Genomic DNA, 19,779 nt, shown 5'->3' with positions numbered 1-19,779 from the left:
CTATCTTCCACCCACAAACAGATGGACAGTTTGAGATAACAATTCAGATTCTCGAAGACGTGTTAAAAGTAGTAGAACTAGATAGAGGTGGGAGTGAGGAATCAATGTTACCATTGATTGAGTTTACCTATAACAATAGTTATCAGGCAAACGTCGATATGGCGTCTTATACGGCATTATGTGGAATAAAATGCAAATCACCATTTTATTGAGATGAAATAGGTGAAAGGATAATTTGAGGGCCAAATATGACTGGCGAAATGATTGAGATAGTTTGTCATATTAAGATAAAGAATAAAAGAAGCACAAGATAGACAGAAATCGTATGCTGATACGCGCCGAACTAAGTTAGATTTTAAAGTAGGAGGCAAAGTCTTCCTAAAAGTATTACCCTCCAAGGGAATAACTAGGATTGACGTAAAAGAAAAGATTACACCACAACTTGTGCGACCATATGTAATACCCGGGCTTTTGATGACGTGTTTAATTGCTTAAGTTTGAGTAAGTAGGGTATAAGATCCCTTGTTTGATTACTTTGTATAGAGATGAGGAGTTATATGAAGTTTTGTTGTTATATTTTAAAGATGTTGAGATGTTCTTTTGATGATGTGAGGATGATGTGTGATTTTATATCCGTAATTGAGTTTGAGTATTTGAATAATTCGAGATAATTATTTGAATGAGAACGGTGAACTCGGAAGTGAGATCTGAGTCCGTTAAGACGTTTTTGAAATTTTTGACTTTTTAACGATGAATAGTAAAATACTGCTATTTCGTCTTTTTGTCGACTTTCAAAATCTTACGTGCATGTCGTCGAGAAATATTCTTAATTTTTCGATACGAGTCCAATAATGAAAGTTTTTATTTTTGGACGACGAGTGAATAGTAAATCGGGATTTCTCGATAAACGAACCGAGCTCGTTTATCAGAATTTCGAGAACGAGCTTGCGTTTTCTATATTTATATAGAATTACGAGTGTAATGAAAGTGAGTAGGAGTTAAGAGGGTGAGTAACGAGGAATGTGGGTAATTAGTCGTTAAAAACGAGACGAAACGGGATATTTAACGACTAACGGGTTAATATCTTAAATATCTAAGGCTACCCCACCAAAACTGAAAGATATTATGGACTAGATTAGGATATATTTGATATATTCTAATACTAAGTAAGACAGTTCAAGTGTGAATTCCTTAGTCGTAATTGTTGACTCAAGTGTGAATTCCTTAGTCGTAATTGTTGACTAAGGAAGACAAGACAATTTAGAATTGTCTTCTTCGCTTATAAATAAGGGAGCTTGGTCTTACGAATCGATATATGAAAATATACGAAAACATTAGCTTAGAGCTTTTGACTTCCGATTTGAGCACCGAGACGAGCGCCGATCATCTTTTCGATCACGTATCTAAGTAGGTAAGATCTCTACCTACGTTTTGATGGTTTTCTTTTCGATTTTCGTCGACGTCGAAAAACGTCGATTCTCGACTTTATTTTGAAACGACGTCGGATCGTCGTGAAATTTTAGTATGTTGTTCTTGGGTAGATGTTGAGCATGTTTAATGAAGGGAGTAAGAACGGAACGAACCGTAGCTATGAAACCCATGAGGGCAGCCCCGTTTTTCACATATTAGCTTGTCTTTCGATTTTTGTTTGATCGTTTTGACTTGATATTTGTGCTTAGGGGTATGCTAGAATCGATATATATTAAATTCGTATTTTTCCAAGCACGAAAATTGTATAAATTTTTAGAGTATGATTATTTAAATTCGTGAAGTTTGAGACGTTGCATAATGAATATTATTGCGTATATGTGTTCTACGATATCACATGAGCATGCTAATTGATTTACAATTTATGGATGATAATTGTTGAACGAGATTAAAACTGGAATTCTGTCAAAATTTTACAGCAGTTTCAAGCTTATGTTTCGATGAGTTTTCATTGCTTGATGGCTCTGAAATTTTAGTATGTTTATCTATGATATGTGTATTTCGTTTCTGCAAAATTTCATGTCTTTTGGATGATGTTTGCTATTTTAAAGATATTTTGAAAAATCCTTGACAGAATCTGTCAACTATTGGTAGACTTCACAAAAACGTTTATATCTATTAATCCATGAAGGATTTTGCATCACCGTTTTTTTTAAACGAAACTAGACTTCAATAATTTTCTAAAAACATAAGATTTCGATTTTTATGACCTCTGAAACAGAGCAGTTTATTATTTCAAAAATGCACTGTTCTGCTGTCATATTTGTCCAACAGTAAAAGTGTATGAGTTTCATTGTTTATTTGGCAGATCATATGAACGTTTTCTCTTGTGAAAATTTAACCAAATCTTCAAGGATACCTTTAGTTTTGGATGATTAAATTTGATGGAATTTTATTAAGGTTTGCCTTGGTTTCTAATGGCCTAAACAAAATTGGCAGAAACTGTCAATCTTTGACAGCCTGCACTAAAAGAGCAATATCTCCAAAAACCTTTAACCTTTTTGGTTAACTACCATTTTTAGAGTGAACTACACTTCATGAAGTTTTTGAGATCAATTGGTATGATAGTTTATGATGATTGAGTTGGTTGTTATGAATTTTTAAAGATGACACAAAAACAGCAAAACTTTCTAGAAAACAACTTGATTATATTTGTTTTGATGGATGATACGATATGACTAAATGGTGTGAGTTGTGAGAGTTATGATTAACGCACATAAATGTTGGTATCTGACACTCGAACAATTGGTGTCGAGTATAAATGATAGTTTACTGATAAAGAGTTTTGATGATTTTGAATTGTTTGGTTTGCGTTGAAAAGATGTCAAGATGTTAAGTTTTGAGTCGAGAGACGAGTTCACGTAGTGAGATTCACGCGTTGAAATCTCGTGGTTGACATTATATATGAATAGGTCATGCCGAAATTTTTAGTGAAATTAGGATTTGAGCATAGTCAATTCTTGTTGACCCGTGACTCAAATACATGCCTAATGGATAGTTTAACTTCTAATTGGTTAATTAGACGAGATGAGAGCGAATAGATCTGCTAAGAAAGTGGACTTTTCGATGTGTTAAATATTTCTTTTAATTGAAGAGCTGCTAATTATAACATAAGGATGTTATAATTAATGAGTAATGACGAGAGATAATAATTGTTATATTGATTAACAATCAAGAGAGATGAACATTAGAGATACTAATGTTTCATAAAAGAGATTAGATTATTAATCGAGGTTTCTTTTATAACTTCTCATCAATTCTTCATAACAATGAAGGTCCTTTTGGGAAGTAACGACTTGAGGGAGAGAGTGACGTTACTCATTGATACAGAGACACAACGAGGTGGGCATTACTTTTACTATACGTATATAGAGATCCCCTGCGTGTCGTAGGCCTCTTATACGAATGAATGCATGAGATGATTTAACTGTTAATTTCAGTTTTATATATATCTATCAAATGAGTTTAATGTTACATTTGAGCAAGTTATTTCGTTACAAAATATTTGAGTTAAAGTTATTTCAAGTATTGTCTTGCCATAAAATGTTCAAATTTTAGTATGATATCTATCTGCTTTGGCTTTGCCAATGATGCAATCGAATTCGGGTCCTGAGCAGTTGATAGCTATCCTGCCAGGGCTAGCGTACACCAGTGACCGTGAGTCATCTAGCGGGTTGGCCGGTCAAGTGACCGTGAGAGGTGGCCACCTCTCCGGCACACAGTTTCAGATATGATAGATTACAAAAGAACTTAGTCTGATCAGACGAACTTTAAGAATCACAAATGAACTTAGTAAGCTTGGGCCTTTTTAGCGAAAAACTCCCTTGCTGTACTGATTATGATGGCATGACAATTTATAGTTTTGAAGCATGTATTTTTATACCTAGGCATACGTGCCCACTGAGTGCTTTTGTACTCAGCCCTGCATATGTTTTCTAAATGTGCAGGTTGAGCTGATGTGATGATGGTGCTGCAATGAGCGGAGTCTCCAGGGTTGTTAATAAATAGTTAACCTGTCTAGAATATGTCTTCATACATATGTCTAGCTACTTTCCGCTGCAAGATGTTGTTGATGTTATAGCATGTTAGGTCATACTTTGAGTCTTAAGAGAATGGTTTCATATGATGTATAACTTGATTAATGATATTAATTAAGTTTTATGCTGTCTTTCATAGACTGTTTTCAATTTAAAAATGACGAGTTTTATTAAGATGAGTAAGTTTTACGGCTATAAATGACGCCCCTTTTCTTCCCCTTCTTCTTTAACCCCATCCCTAGTCGTGGATCACTCGGCCTAACTATCCCTAGTTAGGGCGGGCTGTGACAGAGTGGTATCAGAGCGAAGGAAAGCTCTGAATTAGAAGTCTTGAGTTTAGTCTAGAATAAGTCACTAGACTAATAGTTATTAACAACCGTGAGCTCAGCGCACCATCACACCAGGCTCAACGAGGTATGTAAAATTTCAAAGTTTATTTGACGTTAAATTTTGAAGAGCATGATGTTGAGGTTATATGATGAGTTATGATGTTACACTTTGAAGGTGCATAGTTTGAGTTTGAGGATGACAACATGATTAATAATGAGTTATTATGTTGTAAGAGCATATGTTGACGTTACATGATGAATCATGAGAGCGTTTATATCATATGATGTTATATGATTGAAGATGCATGATTATGAGTTATGATGTGATGTATTTGAGATGTTTTGTGATGAGAATTGTTTGAGCAGTTGTGATAAGTCACGATGATTTAGATGAAGGAATCTAATGTCATTGTTAAGAGAGATTTTTTTTACTAAGTAGAAGGATGAAATGAGAACTTAGAGCTAAAGCTTGAGAGAATTAGCAATTGCTTTAAGTACTTGTTGGTTTGAGTTATGAGTTTGAGTTATGAGCTTGAGTATAATAGCATGATTAATGATGAGTTATTAGCATGCTGCAATGAGATATTGTACGATATGTTGAGTTATTTTGTGACGCGAGTTTTGCTCACGCAACCTTAATGGTACTTGAGGAGGTATCATGAGCCATAGTCTTTGGAGATGGCTTTGAGAGAGAATTGTTGAGTTGTCTTACTGAGTCACGATGATTTAGATTAAGGGATCTAATATCATTGTTTAGAGAGATTCCCTACTAAGTAAAGACGGGACGAGATGAGAATTTAGATGTTTTGAGCTTGAGTTTTAAGATAACAGTACTACTTAATAGGAGTTTTGCTAAGTTATGTTTTGTTTATTTCTGTTGCTGGAGCCAAGTAGAGTTAGTTCCTAGAGTCACCTTTAAGTTCTCCTTATAGGTTGGCCAGGACTGTTGGCACTGCACGAAAGTGGACTGTTGTGAGATCGAACTCAGGAAAGATCGGATACGAGGACGAGGCGTACAGTATGTGGTACAGAGATACCCTAGCAGATTTTCAAACACATGTTCATAGACTATAAAAGGATGAAAGCCTTATGGTTGTTACTAGACTGGATGGCATCGTGCACCTAGTCCCCGTGCTACCAATCGAGTGGTAGGATTGAGCAAGGAAGAAAGCCACTCAATATGATGGGACATGTTGTCTTGAGCATTGGACCCACAGAAGATGAGATTTGTTACAGATACCCAGATTTTCTATGCGGATCTAATGACCGGATGCTTGTTTTCTACCAGAGACTCTAGAAGAGTGTAGTAGATATCGAGTCGATCCTTGAGTATCAGTTACCAAAGATGATAAAATGATAAACGATAATGAGGATGAGAAGTAGCCGAGGATGGCTAGAGTTGATGAGGATGAGAAGAGAAGTCGATGTAGGCTAGAGCTAAGGATGATCTTGAGAGTATGCGCGGTACACCCTCGTTTTTGATTAGTTGCAATTACATTGCGATGTATATAACTTACTTAGGAGATATTGGTACTTGAGATTTTGACATGATGATAGATAAGCATGCGAATATAGTACCCTACTGATGTTAAATAGATGGATGTTCCTAGTGTGCTAAAGTAGCAACTAGATGAGTTGACTGGTAGCAGTTACCGTAGGAGGTCCAGACCGAGACATAGTACTATTAATGGTGTCGGTTTAGAAGGGACATTACGATAGATACTATGGTTTTCGTAGGGTTTAAATAACCCCTTTATGTAAGCCCTCTAAAACGAGGCATTCTACTGATGGATATATTAGGTTGACCAGAGTGGTCTTTTTGTTAGCATTTCGTGAGTGCTTATTGCCTTACAGATGAATGTTAAGGTGACCGTGAGGGTTTCCTTAAAGTTGAGTTAGTAAATTGAACTTGAGTTTTGAGGATGCTTAGAGCGTTGGTCGAGTTGAGTTTTCCTTTTGTGATTTCAAAAATGCCTCAAAGATGTCATCAAGAGTGTGATGTGAAGGATAGGCGGGATAATACTCCGCCACCACCACCGCAACATGAGAGGAGAGTCGAAAAATATTGAACTTTCGAAACAAGAGTCTAGAACATAGGACCCTGAGTTTAAGCTTTTAGCTTGCTGGTGTGAACTTAAGTTTTGTTATGTATAGTATGTTGAGGGTTTAGAAGACACAGAATTTCCAAGTTCGGGATAGTATATCCCGTGTGACTGGGGAGTGATTATGTTGGACCTGGCCAGTCCGCATGATCCAAATCTCAGTAGACGTGTTTTGGGTTTATAAACCCACGTGTTTCAACTTTCGGTTGAAAAGCCAGATGGGTTCTTACTCTAGGTCATTTTTGTTCGACCTGGTAGTTACTTCATTCTACCCTCTGGTCATTCATTTGAGTCTCTTGAACAATTTGTTTTGATGTCGTTCTAGGATTGAACCCTTACAACTTTTGAGTTATCCTAGTAGATTCTTTTAATGTATAAGACTAGTGAGAGGCACGTCAGAGGACTTTAACACCTGAGCAACTGGTAGACTATACTTGAGAACAATTGAAGACTACTCTTGAGAAGTATGTACCGAGGAGTACAGTAAGCAGCGAGAGGCTGATTATCGAAGTTTGATGCAAGGAAAGAAATCGGTTGTAGAGTATAACCGAGAATTCTGTGAGCTATCACGATTTGCTCATCAGAAGATGGATACTGATGAAGAGATGTCTGAGTTTTATGTGCCGGTTTAAGGCAGGACTTTAAGGTAGTATGGGCAAGTTATTAGATGCACTAGTTAGAATCCTGTTTATTACAGGAGCCTCGCATTCGTTAATTGTTTGAAGCATGTTACCTTCAAACTCGAACCAAAACAAGCTAGTCCCGAGTTGAGAGTAATCACTCCTGTAGGAAGAGCTACTACAGTTTCTCACATGATTTCTAAATTAGAGTTGAGTTAGGATCACTAAAGATGAAAACAAGAACCTTGCACTTAATGCCTATGTGGAACGTAGACATTATTCTAAGGATGGACTGGTTAGCAGAGAACTTTGCCCCGATTGATTGTAAGAAGAGACAGATAACTTTTCAACCACCTGGGAAGGAACAGACATGTTTTCACGGCATTGATAGAAAGAAGAGAGTTCCAATCGTTTCGGCACTTCAGGCGTCGAAATTGGTAAAGAAGAAAGGAGCACAAGCTTACCTAGTTTACTTGAATGATGAAGGATAATCAAGTAAAAAAAAAAAATAAACTTTGAGGATGTAGCAGTGATAAGGGAATATAGAGATGTATTTTCCGAGGTCTTACCAGGATTGCCACCAACAAGACAGTTGGAGTTCACTATCGACCTAGAACCTGGATCAGCACTAGTGTCGAAGGCACCCTATAGAATGGCGCCTAAGGAGCTACAAGAGCTGAAGATTCAGCTACAAGAATTACTCGAGTTAGGTTTTATTAGACATAGTGTATCCCCGTGGGAAGCACCAGTCATTTTTGTCAAAAAGAAGGATGGCACGTTGAGAATGTGCATAGATTATCGAGATCTGAATAAATTGACACTGAAGAACAAATATCCTTTGCCGAGGATAGATGACTTGTTTGATCAATTACGAGGAGCGAGTTTTTCTTGAAAGTTGACTTGAGATCATATTACCACCAGTTCAAATTTTGACAGAATGATATACCTAAGACAGCTTTTCAAATGAGGTATGAGCACTATGAGTTCATAGTTATGCCATTCGGTTTGACGAAGGCACCAGTAGTTTTTCATGGATCACATGAATCGAGTGTTCCATCAATAACTGGATAAATTTATCCTAGTTTTCATAGATGATATTCTCATCTATTCGAAGAATGAGCAGGAGCGCCAAAACATTTGAGAACGATGTTGGAAACGCTAAGAGTTGAGAAGCTTTTTGCCAAATTCACCAAGTGCGAGTTTTGGTTGAACGAAGTAACTTTTCTAGGACATATTGTATCATCCGAAAGAATTAAAGTTGACCCCGTCAAGGTACAAGTTGTACATGAGTGGAGATCACCAACTACGCCTAACGAGATTCGCAACTTTTTAGGCTTAGCAGGATACTATCAGAGGTTTATTGAAGGATTTTCTATGATAGCAAGACCGAGAAAAGAAGCTAAGTACAATTGGAAAGAGGAGTGTAAAGAGAGTTTTTAAGAGCTTAAAGGAAATTGACTACAACACCAGTGCTGCTAGTCCCGGAAATGGATAAAGAGTATACCATCTACACAGATGCGTCAAAGAATGGGCTAGGATGTGTTTTGATGCAAGAAGGAAGAGTTATAGTCTATGCATCACGACAACTTAGATCCCACGAGATAAATTATCCAATGCATGATTTAGAGCTTGCAGTCGTTGTGCATGCCCTGAAAATTTTGAGACATCATCTCTACGGAGTTAGATGTGAGATTTTCACGGACCACAAAACTTTGAAATACTTTTTCGAGCAGAAGGATATTAACATGAGGCAAAGGAGATGGCTCGAATTAGTAAATGATGTTGACTGCAACATTAATTATCACCCTGGCAAGGCCAATGTAGTAGCCGATACATTGAGCCGGAAGGTCTCGTCAAAGTTTGGATGTCTTCTCACGAGAGAGAATGAGCTTATAAAGGACTTTGACAAGATGAGGATAGAGATGATAAAACCACCAGGGACGATAGCGAGTATTGTTGCGACGATGCCTAGTTTGAGGAAAATGGTGATTGAAGCACAAGGAAAGATGAGACAATGAACAAGTTACGAGAAAGGATAAGAGCATGAGATCTCAAGAGTTACCAAAAAGCATCAGACAATGCTATTTTATTTGAGGGGAGAATATGCATTCCCCGCGATGATGAACTTAAGAATACGATCATGAGTGGGACTCATGACACGCCTTACACCGCCCACCCAGGAGGCACAAAGATGTATCAGGTTGTGAAAAATAGATTTTGTGGGACGGAATGAAATGAGACATAGCTTCGTTTGTAGAGCGATGCTTAGCTTGTCAGCAAGTGAAAGCATTACACCAACGACCCTATGGGAAGTTAAAACCGTTGGAGATTCCCGAGTGGAAATGGGATCACATAGCGATGGATTTTGTGACAGCTTTACCCAAAAGTCAAAGAGGAAATACAGCAATTTGGGTGATTGTAGATCGACTAACAAAATCTGCACATTTCATACCGATCCTAATCGCGTATGGACCAGATAAGTTATCACAATTGTACGTTCGTGAGATTATAAGATTGCATTGAGTACCGGTGTAGATCACCTCAGAAAGAAAAAAAAAATTTACATCACGTTTTTGGATGAGTTACAGAAAGAGTTGGGTACAAGGATGAATTTTAGCATAGCAGGCGATAGAAGATATTATAGGAACTACTATCCTTGATAGAGGACTAAATCGGGAGAATGTGTTGCCACTAATTGAGTTTACCTATAAGATGTGAGACAAAGTTTCGAGATAAGAGACAAAGTTTTCTTGAAGGTTTCACCCTCAAAGGGGATGAATAGATTTGGAGTTAAAGGACAGCTTAGACCCAGAGTTATAAGTCCTTACGAGATATTGCAAAAGATAGGTCCAATAGCGTATAGGTTGGCTTTGCCACCTAGCTTTGGAAATGTGCATAACGTGTTTCACGTATCACAATTGAGAGGATATATATTTTCGGCAATTGAGTTATGAAGAGAGACCTCAGATGATGTTAGATCATAAAATTCGGCAATTGAGTAATAAGTCGATTGCATTGGATAAGGTCCAATGGAGATATGATAGTTAAGAAAGAAGTGGAAAGAGAGCTTGAGGATAAGATGTGAGAGAAGTACCCGATACATTTACAAGAGGTACAAATTTCGGGACGAAATTTATTTTAAGGGGGAAGGTATGTAATACCCGGGCTTTTGATGACGTGTTTAATTGCTTAAGTTTGAGTAAGTAGGGTATAAGATCCCTTGTTTGATTACTTTGTATAGAGATGAGGAGTTATATGAAGTTTTGTTGTTATATTTTAAAGATGTTGAGATGTTCTTTTGATGATGTGAGGATGATGTGTGATTTTATATCCGTAATTGAGTTTGAGTATTTGAATAATTCGAGATAATTATTTGAATGAGAACGGTGAACTCGGAAGTGAGATCTGAGTCCGTTAAGACGTTTTTGAAATTTTTGACTTTTTAACGATGAATAGTAAAATACTGCTATTTCGTCTTTTTGTCGACTTTCAAAATCTTACGTGCATGTCGTCGAGAAATATTCTTAATTTTTCGATACGAGTCCAATAATGAAAGTTTTTATTTTTGGACGACGAGTGAATAGTAAATCGGGATTTCTCGATAAACGAACCGAGCTCGTTTATCAGAATTTCGAGAACGAGCTTGCGTTTTCTATATTTATATAGAATTACGAGTGTAATGAAAGTGAGTAGGAGTTAAGAGGGTGAGTAACGAGGAATGTGGGTAATTAGTCGTTAAAAACGAGACGAAACGGGATATTTAACGACTAACGGGTTAATATCTTAAATATCTAAGGCTACCCCACCAAAACTGAAAGATATTATGGACTAGATTAGGATATATTTGATATATTCTAATACTAAGTAAGACAGTTCAAGTGTGAATTCCTTAGTCGTAATTGTTGACTCAAGTGTGAATTCCTTAGTCGTAATTGTTGACTAAGGAAGACAAGACAATTTAGAATTGTCTTCTTCGCTTATAAATAAGGGAGCTTGGTCTTACGAATCGATATATGAAAATATACGAAAACATTAGCTTAGAGCTTTTGACTTCCGATTTGAGCACCGAGACGAGCGCCGATCATCTTTTCGATCACGTATCTAAGTAGGTAAGATCTCTACCTACGTTTTGATGGTTTTCTTTTCGATTTTCGTCGACGTCGAAAAACGTCGATTCTCGACTTTATTTTGAAACGACGTCGGATCGTCGTGAAATTTTAGTATGTTGTTCTTGGGTAGATGTTGAGCATGTTTAATGAAGGGAGTAAGAACGGAACGAACCGTAGCTATGAAACCCATGAGGGCAGCCCCGTTTTTCACATATTAGCTTGTCTTTCGATTTTTGTTTGATCGTTTTGACTTGATATTTGTGCTTAGGGGTATGCTAGAATCGATATATATTAAATTCGTATTTTTCCAAGCACGAAAATTGTATAAATTTTTAGAGTATGATTATTTAAATTCGTGAAGTTTGAGACGTTGCATAATGAATATTATTGCGTATATGTGTTCTACGATATCACATGAGCATGCTAATTGATTTACAATTTATGGATGATAATTGTTGAACGAGATTAAAACTGGAATTCTGTCAAAATTTTACAGCAGTTTCAAGCTTATGTTTCGATGAGTTTTCATTGCTTGATGGCTCTGAAATTTTAGTATGTTTATCTATGATATGTGTATTTCGTTTCTGCAAAATTTCATGTCTTTTGGATGATGTTTGCTATTTTAAAGATATTTTGAAAAATCCTTGACAGAATCTGTCAACTATTGGTAGACTTCACAAAAACGTTTATATCTATTAATCCATGAAGGATTTTGCATCACCGTTTTTTTTAAACGAAACTAGACTTCAATAATTTTCTAAAAACATAAGATTTCGATTTTTATGACCTCTGAAACAGAGCAGTTTATTATTTCAAAAATGCACTGTTCTGCTGTCATATTTGTCCAACAGTAAAAGTGTATGAGTTTCATTGTTTATTTGGCAGATCATATGAACGTTTTCTCTTGTGAAAATTTAACCAAATCTTCAAGGATACCTTTAGTTTTGGATGATTAAATTTGATGGAATTTTATTAAGGTTTGCCTTGGTTTCTAATGGCCTAAACAAAATTGGCAGAAACTGTCAATCTTTGACAGCCTGCACTAAAAGAGCAATATCTCCAAAAACCTTTAACCTTTTTGGTTAACTACCATTTTTAGAGTGAACTACACTTCATGAAGTTTTTGAGATCAATTGGTATGATAGTTTATGATGATTGAGTTGGTTGTTATGAATTTTTAAAGATGACACAAAAACAGCAAAACTTTCTAGAAAACAACTTGATTATATTTGTTTTGATGGATGATACGATATGACTAAATGGTGTGAGTTGTGAGAGTTATGATTAACGCACATAAATGTTGGTATCTGACACTCGAACAATTGGTGTCGAGTATAAATGATAGTTTACTGATAAAGAGTTTTGATGATTTTGAATTGTTTGGTTTGCGTTGAAAAGATGTCAAGATGTTAAGTTTTGAGTCGAGAGACGAGTTCACGTAGTGAGATTCACGCGTTGAAATCTCGTGGTTGACATTATATATGAATAGGTCATGCCGAAATTTTTAGTGAAATTAGGATTTGAGCATAGTCAATTCTTGTTGACCCGTGACTCAAATACATGCCTAATGGATAGTTTAACTTCTAATTGGTTAATTAGACGAGATGAGAGCGAATAGATCTGCTAAGAAAGTGGACTTTTCGATGTGTTAAATATTTCTTTTAATTGAAGAGCTGCTAATTATAACATAAGGATGTTATAATTAATGAGTAATGACGAGAGATAATAATTGTTATATTGATTAACAATCAAGAGAGATGAACATTAGAGATACTAATGTTTCATAAAAGAGATTAGATTATTAATCGAGGTTTCTTTTATAACTTCTCATCAATTCTTCATAACAATGAAGGTCCTTTTGGGAAGTAACGACTTGAGGGAGAGAGTGACGTTACTCATTGATACAGAGACACAACGAGGTGGGCATTACTTTTACTATACGTATATAGAGATCCCCTGCGTGTCGTAGGCCTCTTATACGAATGAATGCATGAGATGATTTAACTGTTAATTTCAGTTTTATATATATCTATCAAATGAGTTTAATGTTACATTTGAGCAAGTTATTTCGTTACAAAATATTTGAGTTAAAGTTATTTCAAGTATTGTCTTGCCATAAAATGTTCAAATTTTAGTATGATATCTATCTGCTTTGGCTTTGCCAATGATGCAATCGAATTCGGGTCCTGAGCAGTTGATAGCTATCCTGCCAGGGCTAGCGTACACCAGTGACCGTGAGTCATCTAGCGGGTTGGCCGGTCAAGTGACCGTGAGAGGTGGCCACCTCTCCGGCACACAGTTTCAGATATGATAGATTACAAAAGAACTTAGTCTGATCAGACGAACTTTAAGAATCACAAATGAACTTAGTAAGCTTGGGCCTTTTTAGCGAAAAACTCCCTTGCTGTACTGATTATGATGGCATGACAATTTATAGTTTTGAAGCATGTATTTTTATACCTAGGCATACGTGCCCACTGAGTGCTTTTGTACTCAGCCCTGCATATGTTTTCTAAATGTGCAGGTTGAGCTGATGTGATGATGGTGCTGCAATGAGCGGAGTCTCCAGGGTTGTTAATAAATAGTTAACCTGTCTAGAATATGTCTTCATACATATGTCTAGCTACTTTCCGCTGCAAGATGTTGTTGATGTTATAGCATGTTAGGTCATACTTTGAGTCTTAAGAGAATGGTTTCATATGATGTATAACTTGATTAATGATATTAATTAAGTTTTATGCTGTCTTTCATAGACTGTTTTCAATTTAAAAATGACGAGTTTTATTAAGATGAGTAAGTTTTACGGCTATAAATGACGCCCCTTTTCTTCCCCTTCTTCTTTAACCCCATCCCTAGTCGTGGATCACTCGGCCTAACTATCCCTAGTTAGGGCGGGCTGTGACACCATATGAGATTTTAGAAAATAGGCCCAATAGCCTATAGATTGGTGTTACCCCCAAGTTATGAGAATGTCCAATGTTTTCCACATATCCCAACTCAAGAAGTATGTTTTGGATCCAAATGACGTGATCCACCCAAAACGAAATGATCCTTAGCCTAAATTTGAGCTATGAAGAAAAGCCAAAAGACATCTTGGATCGTTAAGAGCAACCGCTTAGAAACGAGTTCATCACTTTAGTGAAAATCCATGGAGACACCATGGATAAGAAGAAATTACATGAAAGCTTGAAGGTAAGATGCTAGAAAGATATCAGAACTGGTGCGATAATATGCAAATTTCGGGACGAAATTTTTGTTAAGGGGGGTAGTATGTAGTAGCCCGCTATTTTATTTTATGATTAAGATTAGTAAATGCGATATTTAAATTATTGCATCCTCAGTTATTTTTAATCCAGTGATTAATTTCCTGTTAAGTTAGCCTAGATATTTGAATTTAATGCAATTGCATGTTATGATCGCAATCGAATTATTGAGCCAGTCAATAATTTATAATTTTAGATTTATAACTGACTTAGTAAAGTCAAGTTATTTTTTTACTTGCAATAGAAATATCATTTCTATGTATTTACCTTTATCACTCGAGTCGTGGATTTATTTCAGCTTGTGAAGTGAATTAAATCTACAGATTTAATTTAGATTTATTCTACAAGTCACGATGTTAATGGATGAGAAGTCAGCAATCAAAATATGAGAATTTTTAGAGTATTTTGTATTTTTAGCAAGACCCGAGATTAATAACAGATATAGATTTACCAACAGAGAATGATTTATTTCATTCATCACATCACAACTTTACAACTTATTATTCCCTACATCCTTATTTCCTACCTACTACATCAAGAAAACAAACCAAACTTCCTACCTACTATATCAAGAAAAGAAAAGGAAAGGCATGCGTGTGGGAACAAAATCAGCCATTTTAGTAGACTACTCAAGTATAGCCATTAATGCACTCCTTCAAATAAACATATCAGCAACAACTCTCTTCCATTTCACTTCTCATTTCCCCTCCATTCTGCACTAATAACCCACGTGAAGGAGGAACTCCATTCATTGCTCTTCTGCCAAACTTTAGAGTGTATCTATCAACTGATTCAATCACACAGCAGCCACCCAAACACAAGGATCCACAGGTATATACTAAGCTTCCCTATTCAATCCATTAGCATTTCATCCAACAAGCATGATCAGTTAATGAATACTAAGTATATAATGAGTATATGCATAAGGGGCTTAGCAATCACGAAGTCAGTAAGAATTCCTATGATATAGAAACAACTACATGTTTAGTTTAATCTCTTGCATAATCAAATAGGAAACAAGATGATTTATGGGCTGCACCAACTGGAATAACACTAGAAACCAAACTGATGGATTTTCGTTTAGAACACCTTAAACCTGTGTGAGTGAGAGACTTGAAATCGGACGGAGGGGAGGCTGCCCTGTTCCGCCGAACCGAAGAGCGTCGACGGAAGCACAGCTCTGCTGCTCGCCGGACGCGGTCAGAGAAGAACCCCGACGACGACCACAACTCTGATCCCAGGGTCGGCAACGCGACGACGCGGCGACCTTCGCTGCTTCCAGAGCAACAGTCGCAGCGACAACGTTCACAAAGGAGAAAATAGGTGGCGGCTTCGGCTTCGGCTTCGCTTCCTGGGAGAGAAGGGGACGACGATGGCCTCGTCGGACTTCAGAAACAGCGACAGCAACGGCGAAACTTCGACGATTGATGACCGGAGAAACTAGACTGTAACCATTCCAGATTTGGGGAATTAGGACTCAATCTTTGAGTGGCCTCTCCTAAATCTGAGAGACAGCAGCAGAAGTTCGTGCCGACGACACGAAGACGCCGGAGCTTCAGGTGTAGCGGCGGCAGCGGCAATTTCTGATTTGGGGAGGAAATCAGGGCTCCTTCTATATTTTGCCTCCTTCCATGAATCGAAAGGGAGAATAGATGGAGAGAGGAGAAGAACGGGAGGGATGAACGGCGGTCGACGGTCGCCGGGCTCCGGAGCCGCGGCGGCGGACTCCTTGGCTGAGAACGAGAGAGAGAAGAGAGGGAAGTAGCCGATTTTGAGAGTATAGAGAGAGAGATCGATTTTGAGAGAAATGGGAGAGAAAAAGCGTGAACCGTGAAGGAAGAAGGAAGGATTTGGGCTGAAACTTTGGGCCAACTTGTGGGCTAAAATTTAATTGATGATGGGCTCCTATTTTATTAAGTTGGGCCAAATTCTGGGGCTTTATTTATTTTAGTATTTGGGCCGAAAGTTGGGCCTTATTTATTTTACTCAGATGGGCATCTATTACATTATTTCTTTGGGCCGAATTTATTTAAATTAAAGCCCACCTATTTTATTTTAATTGGGCTGTTATATTATCTTCGTTGGGCCTCGTTTGATTTATTTAATTGAGCCCAGCTAATCAAATTATTTATTTATTGGGCCAAGATTTATTTAATTACTTGAGCCGATGAATTATTTCAATTGGGCCTCTCATGTTAATTATTCAAGCCACTTCTACTTAATTAATTATTAGGCTATCTTATGTTGGGCCTTTTAATTATTCGAACTTATAATATTACTTTTCCTCATTATTAAGCCGATTAATTATGAGGTTATAAAGCGAATAAGCCTAAGTATTTATTTCTTTTCTATCGACTACAAAGAGCAGGATTTATTTAATGGGCATATTAGAACACCTTGTAGAAAACGGATTAATTTTAGTTAATTATCCGGCTTCATGAGATGAGACTTAATTTTTGTTTAAATCCGATAGCCTGGATTAATAATAGAATTTCCCGATTATTATTTCTGAATAATAATTCATAAGAGGACCATGCATCGTTAATTTCGTATTCTCATTATTTGAGGATTTTGCTCGAGCAGTATCTTATTTATATTCTCGTAATAAAGGTCAAGCACGAGATTAATAATCAGACAAGGAGCTACTGTACCACAGAAAGTTTCTATCAGGTGGGCATTACTTTTACTATACGTATATAGAGATCCCCTGCGTGTCGTAGGCCTCTTATACGAATGAATGCATGAGATGATTTAACTGTTAATTTCAGTTTCATATATATATATCAAATGAGTTTAAATGTTACGTTCAAGCAAGTTATTTCATGACAAAATCTTTGAGTTAAAGTTATTTCAAGTATTGTCTTGCCATAAAATGTTTAAATTTTAGTATGATATCTATCTGCTTTGGCTTTGCCAATGATGTAATCGAATTCGGGTCCTGAGCAGTTGATAGCTATCCTGCCAGGGCTAGTGTACACCAGTGACCGTGAGTCATCTAGCGGGTTGGCCGGTCAAGTGACCGTGAGAGGTGGCCACCTCTCCGGCACAAAGTTCCAGATATGATAGATTACAAGAGAACTTAGTCTGCAGACGAACTTTAAGAATCACAAATGAACTTAGTAAGCTTGGGCCTTTTTAGCGAAAAACTCCCTTGCTGTACTGTTTATGATGGCATGACAATTTACACTTTTGAAGCATGTATTTTTTATACTTAGGCATACGTGCCCACTGAGTACTTTTGTACTCAGCCCTGCATATATTTCTAAATGTGCAGGTTGAGTAGCTGCCGATGGTGATGAAGTGACGAGCGGGACTCTTTTGTCTTATTATGTATTAATGAACTCTAGGGATACATGTCTTCATACATGTAATCAGAACCTTATTCCGCTGCGTATTCAGAAGTTTTATGTTATTTTGGCTAAGTCGGAGTTATCCGAACTTACTAGTTATTTGAGTCTATACGACTAAACCTCCGTTATATTATAAATATCCCTTTTGTTAACAATGATGAAATGCGATCCTTCCTTGTTTGATTATTCCCCTTTCTACCCTGCTTCTAATCTCCCTCCATTAGTCACGGTTTCCCCGGCTTAATTATCCTTAATTAGGGCCGGTCATGACAGATGGATTAGAGGTCATAGCAGAGTCTATTGAAAATATTCGTGATAGTTGTGCTTATTGGACTGCTACACCAAAGAGGTATGAGAGATTTGAGAAAGCAGCACAACAACAAAAGGTTGAATTGACTAAGACACTATGTCTTGATTGCAAAACTAGATAAAATTCAACCTATAACATGCTTAGTGTTGCTTTGCCATATAAGAAGGTTTTTGATCGTTTGAAACAACTTGATGAGAACTTTGTTTGTTGCCCAAGTATTGAAGATTGGAATTTTGCTTCTTATGTTTGTGAAAGGCTAAGGAGGTGATTGGTATGGTGGAATGGAGGTGGGAATGGAATGGTGATTCCTACCTCCATTCCATTCATTTGCTTGGTATATTTTTTTGGTAGGAATCATCATTCCATTTGGAATCACCATTCCTACATATATGGGAATCAACATTCCTCCCACCCACCATGGTATTAGCCATTCCATTCCATTCTTAATCCTTCTAAATTTATGTTTTGACATGTATATTTGTATGAAACATGCATCATCATCATCATCATCATCATCATCATCATCATCATCATCATCATTATCATCATCATCATCATCATTATTATTATTATTATTATTATTATTACTCAAAATATAAAAAATATTTTTTTGAATAAAAAGATATTTTTGAAAAATATAAAATATTATCAACTTTATATAAGCAATAGTCTAATATATGGATTAAAAATTAAAAGTGATGTAACACATTACACAATCATATACATAGATTGATATTAATAAAATAAAATAATTTCATTTCGTTTCAAAACTTCATTTCTAGCTACCAATTGTAGGAATTGAATTAAACAAAGAATCACAATTACATTCCTTTGGTATTCCTTGTTCATACCAAGTATAGGAATCACTAAGGTTTGTCATTCATTTCCCACCCTCATTCAGTTCATACTTCCATTCCATTCCATCATACCAATCACCTCCTAAGTGTGTTTAATGAGCTCACTAAACTATTTTATGGGACTAAGTATGTGACAACCAATAACTTTTTTCCAAAAATATGTGAGATGAAATAAAAAATGAATGCATGGTGTCAAAGTGAGCTCAACATAATTAAGGAGATGCCTGCTGCCATGATTACTAAATTTGATAAATATTGGCATGGGATTCATGGTTTGATGGCTATTGCTGTTATTCTTTATCCCCGAGGCAAGCTAGATCTTTTGGAAGCTTGTTATATTTGTTTATTTGGTGAAGATAATGCTGAGTTGCATGTTGATGAGAGTCAAAAGATTCTAGTTAGATTGATGGATCAATATTATTCTCAAAATGAAGAAGGTGATGTGAGTGTGACCTCTTCATTTGGTGTTGGTGGATGTTCAAGTAGCTCTTTTGAAGTGTTGACAATTTTCAAAACACTTACTAGAAGAAAGAAGAGTACTAGTGCTGTAAGATCAAATAATAAGTTGGATCGTTATTTGGAAGCAGACAATCTTTCTTGTGTTGACGAAAATTTTGATATAATTGCTTGGTGGAAGGTGACTGGAACACATTATCCTACACTTCGCCTCATAGCTCGTGATATCTTTGTTGTCCCAATAACCACAGTGACTTCCGAATAAGCTTTTAGCACTAGTGGGAGGGTTCTAAGTGAACATCGCAGTCGTCTCAAACCAAAGCTATTAGAAGCATTAATCTCTAGTCAAAATTGGCTA

General features: G+C 36.7%; 1 long non-coding RNA gene across 1 annotated transcript; it reads left to right on the top strand.

The window, feature by feature from the left end:
* Positions 1-14,936: 14,936 nt before the first annotated feature.
* LOC131007037 (uncharacterized) lies at positions 14,937-17,934 on the top strand. Its single transcript, XR_009095866.1, has 3 exons — positions 14,937-15,279; positions 17,059-17,118; positions 17,723-17,934. It is a non-coding gene; the product is annotated as an uncharacterized LOC131007037 (long non-coding RNA).
* Positions 17,935-19,779: the final 1,845 nt, after the last annotated feature.

The sequence above is a fragment of the Salvia miltiorrhiza genome, chromosome 1, assembly GCF_028751815.1.
Source record: "Salvia miltiorrhiza cultivar Shanhuang (shh) chromosome 1, IMPLAD_Smil_shh, whole genome shotgun sequence".
NCBI classification, from domain to species: Eukaryota; Viridiplantae; Streptophyta; class Magnoliopsida; order Lamiales; family Lamiaceae; genus Salvia; species Salvia miltiorrhiza.
This window is presented reverse-complemented; position numbering and strand designations above follow the sequence as displayed.